We start from the raw sequence: 16843 nt of genomic DNA, 5'->3' as shown, positions 1-16843 counted from the left end.
AAGCTCTTGGAGTGATTGAGAAGAAAATTAAAACGCCTAAAGTAAAGTACAATCTTACGTTACATGACTTTGCCTTTGTTACAAAGGCCTTTTCTTAAAACTATTGCATCTAGGTTTCTTTATTTTTTACAACATGCTCTTTCTGGTGTGTGTGTGTGTGTGTGTGTGTGTATGTGTGTGTGTGTATTTTTTTTTCTTTTTTCTTTTCCATAGCTTTTGTATTTCTCCTGAGGCTCTCAATTATTTGACACTTCCTTTTCTTTTCTGGAGTGAGAACACACTTTGGTTAACCTCTCTTAACCCATTTAGATCTTGTCTCTTCTGTATGTTACTATGATTTAATTCTTGTTGTCTCTGTCTACCTGGATTACAGACACTTTCCTCCATTTGCTGTAAACCAGTCCTTCTATTTTACATCTATGAATCATTCACATGCAAGGTTGAGAACAGATTTATAAGACCTTAATGCAATAATTCAAAAGGCATATTGCTATCAGACATCTGATTTTCAAAAGAATAACAAAGAAGTTCCCCTCATTTTAAAATAAAAGGATAAATGTAGGTTTAATTATGATTTTAAGCTCTTTGTTTCATTGTCAGTTTCACAATTATTTTAAGATTAGTTCAATGGTCATTTGAGTTTAGAGAGTGGATTTGGGTATCTTATGTTTATATCAATATTTGACTTTAATTATGCAACTTGCCAAATGTATAGCATTTATTTATTTTTCAAGGATAAATGGGATTAGCCCCAGACTCAATTTCTCTGTATCATTTTTTTCTAATACATTTTAGCTGGATTCACTGAACTGAAATATCTGGACTGAAGCAGGTAGAATATAAAGAGTTCAATACCCTTAATGTGGAGCTTAGAATTTAGCTACTCATCCAGACAGACCTAGGGTAGCGTGACCCCTACAGAGACACCATGCCCTCCCAATTCTTTATGCTACTTTCCTGCAAGTGGTCATTAACCAGTTTCTCATTTTCTCCATACCTATTGCCAGACTTAGCCCAAATTACCATCTCTTGACCTATTGTCACTCTTCTTTTTCATATTTTTATTGTCCAGTCCATTATTTGAGTGTTTAGCTTTGAGACTGCTAGGACTCAGTATGTCTCTGTTTTCCACTGTATCTGCAGTGCCTAGAACAATGCTACCATTTCAGATTCCCAACTCCATCACTCTGCCTTTTCTAGACATTCTAGACATTGTAGACATTAACTGCTGAAGCAATATCTGGACAAACATATTTACTCTTCCTTCTTTCTGTAACATTTTTCATCCTCTTCCTATTCTTTTTTTAATTTAATTGAAAAAAATCTTTATTTTTTAAATTTTAAAATAATTTTAAATTCTATTTTAGATTCAGGGATACATATGCATATTTGTTACATGGATATACTGCATGATGCTGAAGTTTGGGTTGCATTAATGCTGTCACCCAGGTAGTAAGAATAGTATCCAATAGTTTTTCAACCCTTCCTCCCCTTTCTTTCTACCACTTCAAGTAATACCCAGTGTCTATGCTTGCAGTCTTTATGTACATGAGTACCCAATGATTAGCTCCCACTTGTAAGTGAAACAATGCAGGATTTGGTTTTTGGTTCCTGTGTTAATTCACTTAGGATAATGGCCTTCAGATGCATTCATGTTGCTGCAGAGGACATAACTTCATTCTTTTTATGGCTGCATAATATTCCTTGGTATATATGTAACATATTTTCTTTATGTGGTCCACCGTTGATGGGAACCTTGGTTGATTCCATGTTTTTGCTATTGTGAATAGTGAGGAAATAGCATCCAAGTTCATTTTTTTTTTTTTTTTGGTAAAATCATCAATTTTCTTTTGGGTATCCCAGTAATGGAATTGCTGGGTCTAATGGTAGTTCTGTTTTAAGTTATTTGAGAAATCACCAAACTGCTTCCCACAGTGGCTGAACTAGTTTGCATTAGCATCAACGGTGTATAAGCGTCCCCTTTTTTCCTCAACCTTGCTAGCATCTGTTGTTCTTTGACTTTCTAATTATAGCCATTCTGACTGCTGTGGGATAGCATCTCCTTGTGGTTTTCATTTGCATTTCTCAGATGAATAGTGATGCGGAGCATTTTCTTGTATGCTTGTTGGCTCCTTGTATGTCTTCTTTTGAGAAGTATCTGTTCATGTCTTTTGCCCTCTTTTTGCAGGATTTGTTTCTGCTTGTTGTATTGTTTAAGTTGCTCATTGATTTTTGATGTAAGACCTTTTTGAGAAGCATAATTTTTAATATCTTCTCTCATTTTATGGGCTGTCTCTTTTCTCTGTTGATAGTTTCTTTTGCTATGCAGAAGCTCGCTAGTTCGATTAGGTTTCACTTGTCAAGTTCTGTTTCTGTTGCAATTGCTTTTGAGTACTTAGTAGTAAATTATTTCCCAAGGTGCAGAATGGTGTTTCTTTGTTTTCTTCTAGGATTGTTATAATTTCAGGTCTTACATTTAAATATCTAATGGATTGTGGGCTAATTTTTATGTATGATGAAAGGTAGGTAATTTTTATATATGGTGAAAAGTAGGTAAGTTTCATTATTCTCCATAATGCTAGCCAGCTATCCCAGAAAGATTAAATAATTAAATTTTCACCATTGCTTGTTTTCATCAACTTAGTTGAAGATCAGATGGCTGGAGTTGTGAGGCTGTATTTCTGCTGTCTCTATTCTGTTTCATTGTTCTATGTATCTGGTTTTGTACCAGTACCATGCTTTTTTGGTTACTATAGCCTTATAGCATAGTTTGAAGTGCAATAATGTGGTTCTTCTAGATTTGTACTTTTTGCTTAGAATTGCTTTGGCTATTTGGGCTCTTTTTGGTATCATATAAATTTTATAATAGTTTTTTTCTAACTGTGAAAAATAATGTTGGTAGTTTGATAGGAATGGCATTGAATCTGTAGATTGCTTTGGACAATATGGCCATTTAAAAAACATTAATTCTTCCAATCCATGATCGTGAGCTTTTTTATTTCTATCTTTGTCATCTATAATTATTTTTCAGCAATGTTTTATAGTTCTCCTGGTAGAGATCTTTTCACTATCTTGGTTAAATCTATTCCTAGGTGCTTATTTTTGTTTGTCATTCTTGTAAATACAATTGCATTCTTGACTTGCCTCTCAGCTTGAACATTATTGTTGTATAGAAATGTTACTGATTTTTGTACATTGATGTTGTATTCTGTAACCTTACCAAAATTCTCTTCAGTTTCAGGAGGCTTTTGGTAGAGTAGGTAGGGTTTTCGAGGTATACAATCACATGGTTAGTGAAGAGAGATAGGTAGTTTAACTTCTTCTTTTCCTACTTGAATGTGTTTTGTTTCTTTATCTTGCCCGATTTTCTAGCTAGGATTTTCCAGTACATTGTTGAATATGAATAGCTGGAGTAGGCATCCTTTTCTAGTTATAATTCTCAAGGGAAATTCTTTCAGCTGCTACCTGTTCAGTATGTTGTTGTCTGTGAATTTGTCCTGGATGGCTCTTATTATTTTGATGTATATTCCTTCAATGCCTACTTTGTTGAACATTTTTTATCATGAAGGAATTTTAGATTTTATTGAAAGTTTTTTCCATGCCTATTGAGATAATTGCATGGTTTTTGGTTTTATTTCTGTTTATATGGTGAAATGCAATTTATTAATTTGTGTAGGTTGAACCAACCACACATCCCAGGAATGAAGCCTGACCAATCATAGTGAAATAAGTTTTTGATGTGCTACTGGATTCAGCCTGCTAGTATTTTGTTGAGGATGTCTGCATCCATGTTCATCAGGAATTTTGGCCTCCAGTTTTCTTTATTTGCTGTGTCTCTTTTAAGTTTCGGTATCAAGGTGATGCTGGCTTCTTCATAGAGTGAGTTAGGGGAGAGTCCCCTCCTTGATTTTTTGGTTCAGTAAAATTGATAGCACTTCTTCTTTGTGTATCTGGTAGAACCTGTCTATGAACCAGTCTGGTCCAGCACTTTTTCTGGTTGGTAGGTTTTTATTACTGATTCAATCTTAGAACTTAATATTTATCCATTCAATATTTCATTTTTTTCTTGATTCCATCTTGGGAGATCCTGTGTTTCTAATAATTTATCTATTTTCTCTAGATTTTCTAGATTGTGTACATAGAGGTGTTAATTATAGTCACTGAGGATGATTTATATTTCTGTGGGATCTGTTCTAATGTCATCTTTACTGTTACTGATTGTGCTTATGCAAATCTTTCTTTTTGGGTAGTCTAGCTAGTGATCTATCAATCTTATCTTTTCAAAACACCAATCTTTGATTTTGTTGACTCTTTGTATGGATTTTTTAGGGGGTCTTAATTTGGTTCAGTTCTGCTCTGATTTTAGTTATTTTCTACTGCTACACTTGGGGTTAGTTTTTTCTTGTTTGTCTAGTTTCTGTAGGTGTGACGTTAGGCTGTTAATTTGAGATCTAACTTTTTGAAGTAGGCATTTATTGCCATAGACTTTCCTCTTAGCCCTACTTTTGTTGCATCCCAGAGGTTGTGGTACATTGTGTCTCTGTTTTATTTATTTCAAAAAATTTTCTTTTTTATTTCTATCTTTATTTTTTTTTCTCTGAATGTCATTCAGGAGCCAGTTATATAATGTTTATGTAATTTGTGGCTTTGAGAAATCTTCTTGTTATTCATTTCTATTTTTATTCCACTGTGGTCTGAGACTATGGTACATATAATTTTAATCCTTTTTGAATTTGTAAAGGTTTGCTTGTGGCCGAGCATATGGTCAATCTTAGAATATGTTCCATGCACAGTTGAGAAGAATGTATATTCTGTAGTCAGTGAGTGAGGTATTCTGTAGATGTCTATTAGATCCAATTGGTTAAATGTGAAATTTAAGTCTAGAATTTTTGGTGACATTTCTCCCCAATAATTTCCTACCACTGTCAGTAGGATGTTGAAGTTTTCTACTATTAATGATGCCTTTGTCTAACTCTTTTCACAGGTCTAGAAGCACCTTTTGAAAGAATATGAGTGCTCCAATGTTGAATGCATATATATTTAGTATAGTTAGGTCTTCTTGTTGAATTGAATTCTTCCTCATTATTCAGTGCTCTTCTTTGTTCTTTATTACTGTTGTTCATTTAATGTTTGTTTTATCTAATAATAGTGACTTCTGCTCATATTTTATCGTCTATTTGAATGATAGATCTTTCTCCAATCCTTTACTCTAAACCTGTGAGTGTTTTTATGTGTGAGATAGATCTCTTGAAGACATTAGATGGTTAGGTCTTGTTTTTGTATCCAATTTGCTGCTCTGTACCTTTTAACTGAGGCATATAAGCTGATTACATTCAAAGTTAGTATTGACATGTGAGGTTTTGACCCTATTGTAAAGTTGCTAGCTGGTTGCTATGCAGTTTCTATTGTGTGGTTGCTTTATAATGGCTGTGGGCTATGTACTTAGCTGCGTTTTTGTGGTAGCAGGTATCATTCTTTCTTTCCCATGTTCAGAACTCATTTAAGGATGCTTTGTAAAGCTGGTCTAGTGGTAACAAATTCCCTTAGTGCTTGCTTGTCTGGAAAAAAAATTATTTTTCCTTTGTTTATGAATCTTAGTTTGGTGGGGTATAAATTCTTTCTTTTTTTTTTTTTTTTTTTTTTTTTTTTTTTTTTTTTTTTTTTAGTGAAAGCAAGTTTATTAAGATAGCAAAAGAATAAAGGAATGGCTACTCCATAGGCAGAGCAGCCTGGATATAAATTACAGATTGAAATTTCTTTTCTTTAAGAATGCTGAAATTAGCATCCCAATTTCTCCTGGCTTGTAAAGTTTCTGCTGAGAAGTCTTCTATTAGTCTAATGGGGTTTCCTTGGTATGTAATCTGACCTTTCTTCTCTACCTGACTTTAAGATATTTTTCTTTAGCTTTGACCTTGGACAGTTTGCTGACTATATGCTGGTGATGTTTGTTTTGTAAAATATCCCACAGATTTTCTCTAGATTTCTTGTATTTTGATTATTTCTTCCTTGCCAAAATTAAGACAAAATATCTTGAATGACCCTTTTAAATATATTTTCCAGGCTTTTTCTTCTTCTCTCTCAAAAATGCAAGTAACATATATATTTGGTTGTGCTTGACATAATCCCATCTTTCTTGAGACTTTACTCATTTTTAAAATTTTTTAATCTTTATTTTTTGTATGACTGGATTAGTTTGTTAAACTAATCTTCAAGCTATAAAATCTTCTTTTTTGGCTTGACTTTGTCTATTGATAACATTTTCAATTATATTTTGATATTCCTTGAGTTTTTTAATTTCATAAATTTAAAATTTTTCTATGATGTTTCTTGCTTCATTTCTTGGATTGCTTTAGAAGTCTCCTTGTGTCGATTTTCAACCTTGTTTTGGATCTTGTTGAGCTTCCTTGCAGTCCATTCTTTGAATTCTTTATCTGTCATTTCTCAGCTTCACTTTGGTTAGGGATTGTTGTTGGAAAATTAATGTAAACTGTTCATAGTGTCACTACATTTAGATTTTTCATGGTACTATATTTTGTGCTAGTTTTTTTTTTTTTTAATCTGGAAAAGCTGGCTCTTCTAATTTTTGTAATTATTTAATGTGGGTAGGATATCTTTTCTTTATTTTCTATATATGTTTTTTCTTTTCCTTTCCCTTTTGCCTTTCTAGAAATTGTGACTATAGAGGATGTTGAGCAGAGTCTCTGGGCTTTACTTTTATAGTCCTATGCACCTCTGTTGGCAGGTTTTATATTATGCTGTGCAATTCAGCCTACAAGCCACCAGATGGAAGTTATGGGAAAGAGCTGGCTGTGGCCCAGACAGCTGGGTATGTACTTGATTCTTGTTTATTGGGAGAAACTCTCTGTTGCCTCAGGCAATAGGCTGGTCTGTAAAGTACACAGTGTTTTTACCTCCCTTCTCAGCCCTGATAAAGTTTGGGGGCAAGATGTGTCAGGATGAACCAAGCAGGCTTATCTACATGCCCCCTTATGGCAAACCTATTGATCCTCTTCCTCAAGCACCAGCATTGAGGAAGAATCTAGTGGGTGTCCACCAACCATGAACGGGTGTGCCAAGACAAGGAGCTGGGAAACTTCTTTGGCACCAAGTTCTCTGCACAGGGAGGGGGTGTGGCCTAAATTTCTAATACAAGAGCGTGTGCTCCAGATGTCTGGAGATCTGCCTGAGTATGAAATAGGGAGAAACTCACTTCACCACAATGTCCACAGGAGGGTGGATTGGCTCAGGCTGCTAATCCACTTGTGAAGGTTTCAACTCTCTAGAGATATGCCTGGGTGTGGGCGGCCAGGACCTTGCTTCACCACAGTCTCTGTATAGGAAAAGTGGGCTGGTTCAGGCTACTGATTTAGGTGAACAAATGCTTCAAATGCCTGAAAATCTGCCTTGGCTAGAGCAGAGAGGGCCCTCATACAATCAGATCTCTGCACAGGAAGGGTGGAGCAACTCAGGCTGCTAGTCTGTGTGAGCAGGTGCTCTGAATGCCTGGAGATAAATGTATAGAGTTCTGCCTGGGGGTGGAGCAGAGAGTGCACTACTGTACCATGATCTCAGGAGAACACTTGTAGACTCATTCCAGGTCACCAAGAGGGCCCTGACTGCAAGCCTTGTCACCCAGGAGAAATCACAGCTGTAGCAGCTCTCCTCCCATCTCAAGTCTGTGAAAAGGGAGAGTGCAATGCCATCACCTACTACTGTAGCACTTACTACCACTCTGGCTGTGGAGCCCCCTACTCCACCGCAGAGCAAATGCTCCACTCTTTGGCCTTAGACTAACATGCCTGCATGGCCACACTACTGGGTCACCAAAGAATGACTGATTTTGTACATGCTTGGATTAAAGATGGCATCCTGTTATTGTCCTGGGTCTGAGAAAATGCCTGCAACTTATCCCATTTTCTTTCCCTCTCAGTGTCCCCAAGTCTCTTCCCAAGTTAGCTCCCTGGCTTGGAGAAACCAATTGTTTTATCTTTGCTTGGGTTGCCAGGATCCCCACTGGAAAGGTGAGACACTAATGGAGGCTCCCCTTTTTCTTTATGTACTGGGGCTTCACTCTTATCAGCTAGCCACCATCATGAAGGCTGTTTGCTTACATTCCCCTCCCTAAGATCTGGGGTGTCCTTCACAATTCTGGTGGATTCCAATTTTCCATCTTGAATTAAAGCAAACAGAGCTGATCTTTATTCACTGTCTTGTTATTTCCAAGTTACTGAGACACACTAAAAGCCTCTAATCCACCACCTTGAAACAAAACAAGCAAACAAAAATCCAACTTAAATGTTTGTAAGCTTTTACTCATCTTTCAGGTTTTAGCTTGGAGCTAACTTCCATCATCTCATTACTGAGTTAGACATTCTTTCAAGAGTAGCAACCCTATTCTTTTGTACTGTAATGTATTATAATGTTTAGTGTATTTCTCTATCACACTTTAGTGTAAGTTTCTTGAGGGCAGAAACCATATTAGGTCCATTGGTATGCCTCCAGGCCCTAGTAGATGCTCAGCAAATATCTGTGGAAGGTGGAATAAATGTTCTCAGATTTACCTTTATCCTCTATATCAAATTGGATCAGTGCATTGAGCCAAGTTTTTTCCTTAATCTAGCCAAGTTTTTTCCTTAATCTATGTTTCTAGATTTGGCCTATTCAGCTTTGTACTTATCAGCATTCTTTTTGGAGACCTTGTGTCATACCCAGAAGAATACTTAGGTACCTGTTCCCTGAGGGTAGATTTTTAGGCTAGGAAAAAAATATATCTGCTTGATCTTTGTGCTCTATCCAATTAATCAGAGATTCCTGTGCTAAAGTCTTTTTATAATTGCACCTAAGGCTGATAAGATTCTTATTCTAACTATGCAAAACTTGTGGCTGTAACTCAATCATTCTGGAAGTTTGCTCAAGTCCTAGATAACAACATATAGCAGAAAGGAATCTTTACAGGTGATACTACTCAAGAGTTTTCAAACATGGCTGTGCAGTTGAATCAACTGGGGAATGTTTGAAATTTACAAATTCTGGTTCTTCTACAGTACCAGAGAATAACAATTTTCTAAGGGTAGGGCCCAGGAATTTTGAGTTTTAAAAATATTCCCTGGTGATTTTTATATATAGCTACTTTAGAAACTACTGTTTTTTAATTTTCATATTCTGTCTGAAGGACCAGTACTATGAATCCTGAACTTGGAAAATGTATTTGTTAGGTTTTTTTAGGCTGACTGACTGTGCCATGGATTGCATGGTAACCTCTGTGACCTGCATGTGCATCTCCAGATGAGTTCCTGGAACTACAACATCTAAAGTAACTGGAAAACCACTAAAAGGAGAAGATTGATCAATCCCTGCAGCACCTAATGAACTTGGAGACATTCTTCTATTGTTCCTTATTCCTGCCTCAGTTGATAAGGCAACTGGACTTCATAACTGACCTTGCTCAACTGATAGGCTACCTCATGACTCCTGACCCTATGACCCCTTCCCAGCTTGCAAAAACTGCCCTGAACTGTAACTTCTGTAAATTCCACTGCCTACACCAAACCTGTAAAACCAACTCTTATCCCACCACCCTCCACTGACTCTCTTTTAGGACTCAGCCCACTCACACCCAGGTGAATAAACAACCTTGTTGCTCACACAAAGCCTGTTTAGGGGGTCTCTTCATTCAGAATGCATGTTTAACAACATTTCTTCATAAAGTAAGGAAAAGGATAGATGAAAATAGTATCAAATAACCACCTAATTTTTCTTTGGAAAGTGAGATAAACGTATTTATCAGACAAAGTTAAATGAAGATATCACAGAAACTGAACCAAAATTCAACAGCTAAGATAAAAGAATACCTTTCATTTTTTTTCTAAAGACAAATACCAAAGTTTCCAGTGACTTCCTCATTTCACCTCATTTGTTTATTATATCACTAACATTTATTCAGGGCCTGTTATTGAGCAGACATTGTTCTAGATGTTAAGAATGTAAGAATGAGCAAAATTTGATCAAGTATTGCACTTACAGGGCTTAATTTTAGTAAGAACAAAAGAACAATAAATGAATAAACATAAATGATGAGTTCATCTTAAAATATTAGGTTCTATGGATAAGAATAAAGCAAAATGAAAGCACAGAGTATCACTGTTGTATCTAGAGTGATCTGAGAAGGCCTCTTAAAGAAGGCGGCAAGTGAGCAGAGAGACCCGAGCAAAGTGCGCAGGAGACTTGCAGGCCACTTAGAGAACTGTAAACTCTCAGGGACTGAGGCAGCAGTGCATGCTTTTATGAGACAGCAACGTTTGGTCAGTCATTTACCCCTTTTTAACCTCAATTTCCTTGTTTGTCAAATGGAATGATAATTCTGCTTTGTCTAGCTTTAAGAGGAAGGCTGTGTGTATTGAATTAAGTAATCAATGTACGTAAATATTCTTAGTAAAAGCAAAAGCACCATACAAAGGGAATCTGTCAAGTATTAATATGCTAATGCTGATCAATGTCATTTTCACCCAGAATAAAAAGCACAATTTTAGATATACTTGAGCTGAAAGGAACCTCAGAAAACCTTCTTACCTGCTTTAGGCTTTGAAGTTGGAGTGATATTATTAACCTACTTTTCAGGTCACACCATTTCATCCCAGAAAAATTTAGTGACTTGCCCAAGGTGACTTGGCTAGTTAGGACTGGAAGGGTCCTAACTCAGTATTCTGCTTTCTGAGGTAGTGTTTTTTTCTGCAAGAGACTTTTTTGGGGTATCATCTTATTCAGTCATTTTGGCTCTCCAAGTCCCTCTAATGTGTTTAAACATCAAGCACTGGTGAAGAAAATGCAATCCAGTCTCTTCCATAGGCACTGTCCAGACTCAGAAGTGGGGACAGAGAGCCTTCTGGTCCCATTGTTAAGGTCATAAATATCTCTCTTGCTGAATTAGCGCTGGGGCTGCAATCCTTGACTCTAGAAAATGGCTTCTGTGGCTGAGCCTTCCATCACTGTTAAGTGATATGCATCATCATTTTCTATGGATTGACCAACATAAAAAAGCTCCTGTGTGCACAAATATTGAGTCATTTTACTGAGAAATGGGATTTGAGAAATTGCCCAGTGTCATCCTTCCTCCAGCCCCTCCCTGAGAAATGGATACACATGACTTGATATGAGAGTGATATGGTTTAGGAAAACTCCATTGGCCTGGAACTAAGAGAGCAGACTTCATGATTGGGGGGTAATTAAATCTGGCATTGAATTCCCTGCAGGTACAAGTCCTTGAGGGCAGATACCATGTTGGTTTATCCTGCATAGAGCCTTGGTGAGCAAATTACATAGAAAGGGTAGCATAATAATGCAATCTCTTTGTGCAAGAACTGGTCAATTTGGAAAGCTGCCTTAACTCATGCTTAACTCAACACTTTGGGAACTTTGAGTAAATTATTGCCTCTCTGGGAGAAGCTGGCTCATTAGGCTGCCACATATATAGCAACGATGGCTTTATATTTCCATTCCTAGGAATGTTTGATAGATATTAATGGACTCTATTAAAGACTAGAGGCAGGAAGGACATCTATTAGGAAGATAGCCCTCCATTCTATTTTACTGGCTGTGCTTTCAATCTCTCAACTCTCAGGGGGAAAAGACATGTTCATTGAATGCCTACTATGTGTCAGTTGCTTTCCATAGGATTTTACTCACTGACTGTTACTGACAATCTCTATTTTCTAAATTAGAGTACTAGTGCTCTCTGTACTAATCAGGGTTCTTTAGAGAAACAGAAACAGGAGGTCAATATCTGTATCTATATCATCTATCTATATCTATATCTAGCTATTATAAGGAATTGTGTTTATGGAGCTTAGCAAGTTCCAAGATCTGTAGTCCAGAGACCCAAGAGAGCCCATGGCGTAGCTCTAATCCAAGTCTGAGGCATGAGTACCAGGATAGTCGATGGCTTAAGTTCCAGTTTAAACGTGGACAGACTGGAGACCCAAGAAGAGTCCATGTTTCAGTTTGAGCTTGAAGGCCAGCAAAGACCAATGTCTCAGCTCAGCAGCCAGGCAGAAAGAGTATTCCCTCCTACTCAGCCTTTTTTTCTCTTCTGTTCAGGTTTTCAATTGATTGCATGAGGCCTACCCATATTAGGGAGGGCAATCTGCTGTACTCAGTCTGCTGATTCAAATGTTAATCTCATCTAGAAACACCCTGAGAGGCACACCCAGAATAATGTTTGACTAAATGTCTAGGCATCTCATGGCCTAGTAAAATTGACACATAAAATTAACCATTACAGACTCAGAGAAAAAAAGAACTTGCTCAATGTCACACAGATCTGGATGACCATGTTTCTGTGCCTCAAAGCTTGAATCTTTCTCTCGTACCTCACTGCCCCTAACCGCTTCCTGTCTTATTTCTCTGTGTGGAACAGTAAGTATTTTAATAATGTGACTTTTGTTTTCTAATGACTTCAGAAACTATTATTACAACGTTATGTTTCACTGTTCTCCAACATTAAAATTCCAACTCATTCAAACTCATGTCATCTTCCATGATCTATTTATGATGGATTGTGTACATGTGACTATAACTTATATTGTATCAACATGCTATAGCAACTCCTTTCCTGCTTCTGGGCCTCTCATCCTCTGTTCATTACTTGACTGTTTTTAAGCACTTACCAAATGCTGGAAATTGTGCTGAATACTAATAACATAGAAATAATACACATACTAGTAATAGTTATTATGTATTGGGTATTACTCTGAGCCAGACATGTTTTAACTATTAGTTCATGATGGTCCTTATAAGAGCTATCATTCTGCTGTTTGTTCCAGGAGACTAACCAGCATGGGCTACATCAAAAAGTGGCCATCTACCTTCTGCTGGGTAGGGGCACCATACAGACTTGTCAGAAACCAGAAGGAAGGTAGAATGTGAAATCTGAGTGTTAATACCCTGGCTCCATCGAAGGACACTTGTCTTCACAGGGAAACAGGCAACATGATTCTCCTTTCGGGCTTCAGTAAAAACCCCCTCCTTTCATCCCTTAGTCCAGAAATGGTAAGAGGTCAGCAGCTAAGAATTCAGGTTCTTTGTGGTTTGCTCATATACATGCCTTTGATGATGGCCTCTTTGGAAATAAATTCTCCTAGACTTTTTTTTAGGATGATTGGGTCATTAGTTTTTCCCCTGGAATCCTGAGTCTTTACATCAACCCTATCTGAAATGTACCATATTGCCACATTTTACAATAGAGGAAGAGAGATGGCTTATATAATTTGATGAAGATTACACATTTTGTAAGAAGAGCTGGGATTGGAACCCTAGTTTTCTAGCTTTTGAGATCATGCTCTGAATCACCACAATAAGTGTCAATAATCACTACAATAAGTATCATTATAGCATAACGACACGCTACCTAAAGCAAGAGCTTAGTTCAAGTCATCTTTTCCTATAAAACTTTCCCATTTATTTGACTATTATTGTTTTGTAGACCCTACCCCTCAAGTTTATTGAGGGTCATACTTGGAAGTTTCTATGCTTATGTTCTTTCTTAGAATTCACAGAAAGAGTGTACCTATCCAGGGGCCAGAGATCCCAGGTTCAGTTTTTTAACCCTCAGTGAGTAGTCCTGTCCTGAGAACATGGCACAAATTTGATAAATGTTTGCTGATTTATTCAAAAGTTTACTTGGACTTTATGAGTAGCTCAGCAAGGAATATCTTCTTGAATATGTCAGGAATATGGAAAGAATTAGGTTGCCATAGTTGAGTGGAAAATCCTGGGTCTGGCAGCAACTCCATCTACACACAGCACTTTTTTTTTCCTTAGCTGTGTGACCTTGGATGAGTCACTTAACTTCTCTGGAAATCTCAAGCTTCAGAATCTCCATTCTAACAATGTGAAGGAACCGCCATCGAGCTAGAGCAATATTGTTTTGTTTCATTAGTAATACTATTTTATTTCAGTGTATTCATTTACATTATCTCCAAAAATTTATGGCAAATTCAACTAATTTTCCATTATAATAGAATGCATACTTTTCCCTTTAAAATATATTAAGTAAAAACTGTAAATCAATTTATAGGAATAAGGTATTAGTGGTTGGTATGACATACAGAAAGTGGTGAGTGAACTACTGAGTTTGGAAAAAATTGGAGAGAAGGTCAGACACAGTGGCTGACACCTGTAATCTCAGCATTTTGGGAAGCTGAGCTTAGAGGATTGCCTGGACCCAGGAGTTTAAGTTCGGCATGGGCAACACAAGGAGATTCCTGTTTCTACAAAAAATGTAAAAATTAGCATGGTGTGATAGGTTGTGCCTGTGATCCCAGCTACTCAGGAGGCTGAGGTGGAAGGACAACTTGAGCCCAGGAGCTCAAGACTGCAGTGAGCTGTGATTGTGCCACTATATTCCAGCCTGGGTGACAGAGTGAGACCCTGTCTCAAACAAACAAACAAACAAACAAACAAACAAACAAACAACTGGAGAGAGTAATCTTGAAAATCTCTTGAATCTCTAGAATTTGATATTCTATGTCAACCGGTATCTATTATCTCACACTCATAGCTGTGTACAATATTTGGGATAGAAAATATTTTAAAATCCGAAGATCAGAGAGAAAGATGTCCTTGTTGAGAACACTAAAATCTTTACAGTTATTTTCTTGTAGCTATTCTCAGCCCCAAAACAGATCTAAGAGCAAGGCGTTGGCAGAGAGTCAGGTGGGAAATGCTGTGTAGTGCCTCAAGAGAGCTGCGACACTGGGATCACAGAACTACAAACCAAGGGGAAGGTTGATCCTAATAGCATCAATGGATAGCTTCAAAATATTCATAAAAATGAAAATATAAAGCAAATAATTGTGACAAGCATATTGTCTAATTAAGATAAATGGGACATGGCTCTCACGCATTTTAATCTGTTAAATAAACAGCATATTAATAAGGCTTAATTATATCACCACACACTTAAAGTGACTTTCTAAAATAAAGTTTATTTTGATTTAACATATGCTTTTTTTGTATGTTGTTGTAGCGCTTTTACAAGCGCATAAATAACATCTTGAAATAAATCTCTTGGATGTGATCCCCATCTTGATCGAATTTTTTTCTTTTAATTTATTGGATAATTCCGGATATATAAAGCAACTTTTTATTTTTGTGATATGAGTTCTTTCAGCCCTTATGTTTGAATATTGGAGAAATGACCCTCTTACCTTCGATAGTGTTTCTCCAGGATTCTATTTGTTCTTAACCATTCCATTTTTAGATGGTTAACATATACTTCTTATTCCATCTTAGAAATAGCTCCCAAATCTGCCCCCATCTGCCCTTTACATAGAAGAATAGCTACAGATTCTTTGACCCTCCCGCCTCAAGAGTTACGGTTAATTTCTTCTTCCTTTGCATTTAGGTTGGCTTGTGACCACATTTTTGACCAACTGAGTATAATGACCTTCAGGGGGCTGTGACCTTCAGAAGACTGACAATTTCTACCTTGATGTCTTGAAGCCCTGAGCACCAATAAGGTCTGACCACTACTCACTCTGCTGGAGGAACCACATGGAGAGACTCTGAGACTATAGGAAGAGGGAGAGAAGCTCAGCTGAATCAAGCCTCTGGGCCATTTCCGCTAAGCAACCTGGCAAGTGAATAAAGCCACTTGTTTACTCCAAACTAGCTCTTTGTGAGCACCTGAGATTCATGAGCATAAGAAATTTTTAAGCCACTATTTCAGGAAATATGCTAATATAATAGATAATCAGGATGACAGATTTTTCAAAAAAAATGTCTGATCTTCACCATAAGAAATTTATAGCTCCCTCCCCTATTGAAGTCTGATTTTGCCACGATTTCTGGCATTCCTGCTGCCGGGAGAATTACACTTCCTTATCTCATGACATCAGACTTGGCCATGTGATTCGTTTTAGCCAATAAAATGTGAGCTGAAATGACATGCCACCATGGCATGGAAGTTTTAAAAGCCATCATGTTGTTCTGTCTCCAGTCTTTGCCCTCTACTGAGAGAATAGGAATGCCCCAAATGAGGGGCATTCATTTGGCCCTGGCTACTAGAATGAGGAGACAAGGAGTAAAGGTGCAGTTGACCCACAGCTAGCATGTAACGCAGTGAGAAATATTCCCTTCTTGCCGAAAGCCACCGAGATTTTAGGGTCTTCTACAGAGACACCACGGTCCTCATCCTAAAAAAGAAATTCTGTTACTCACCTACATAAAAGACACCACATCCATCCAGTTTCTTACCATTTTGTTGCATCTTATCTCTTCAGTCTCACACATGTACGTCACAATTCAGCAGGGCTTGTCCTGATTCTTTGCTTTCGGATGTGTGTGGTCCACTCTGTTTGGCACATACTTTTCAATTTCTTCACCTGCAAAGCTGATACATATTCTTTGAGACTCACTTTGGATGCCATTTGCTTTGTGAAGCTTTTTGTATTTTTCCTGGACAAGATTAGTTCCTGCACTTTCACTGTTTCCATAGCAATGATGATGAAGAATGGGAGGAGGTTAGTGAAGAGGATGTATGTACCAGAAATTGTTTTAGGTAGTTTGAATTTTCAGTTTGTGTAATCCTTGCAATAACCGCAGAAGGCAATGGTAGCATCTCTATTTTATAACACAGCACACTGAAGCACTGAAATGTTAGGTAATTCAACTTAGTATCATACAGCTATTAATTACTGGAGCCAGAATTTGAACTCAGATGGTCTAGCTTCTGACTCAGTGCTCTTTAATGCTATACTTCACTGTATTTACAGGTCACATTTTTAAGGCAGTATTTTTAAGTTGTAATAAAGTTGTCTGTTTTCATGTTTGCCCCAGTAGACTCTGA

General features: G+C 37.2%; 1 long non-coding RNA gene across 1 annotated transcript in view; it reads right to left on the bottom strand.

The window, feature by feature from the left end:
• Positions 1 to 16433, bottom strand: part of LOC118152341 (uncharacterized) — a 195281-nt gene extending 178848 nt beyond the window's left edge. Inside the window, exon 1 of the long non-coding RNA XR_004741023.3 lies at positions 16252 to 16433. This is a non-coding gene — a long non-coding RNA (uncharacterized LOC118152341). The remainder of the gene's footprint in view (positions 1 to 16251) is intronic.
• Between the last annotated feature and the right edge of the window lie 410 nt (positions 16434 to 16843).

This window comes from Callithrix jacchus, chromosome 3, assembly GCF_049354715.1.
Source record: "Callithrix jacchus isolate 240 chromosome 3, calJac240_pri, whole genome shotgun sequence".
NCBI classification, from domain to species: domain Eukaryota; kingdom Metazoa; phylum Chordata; class Mammalia; order Primates; family Cebidae; genus Callithrix; species Callithrix jacchus.
The sequence above is the reverse complement of the archived record's forward strand: the minus strand, read 5'-3'. Positions and strand labels throughout refer to the sequence as shown.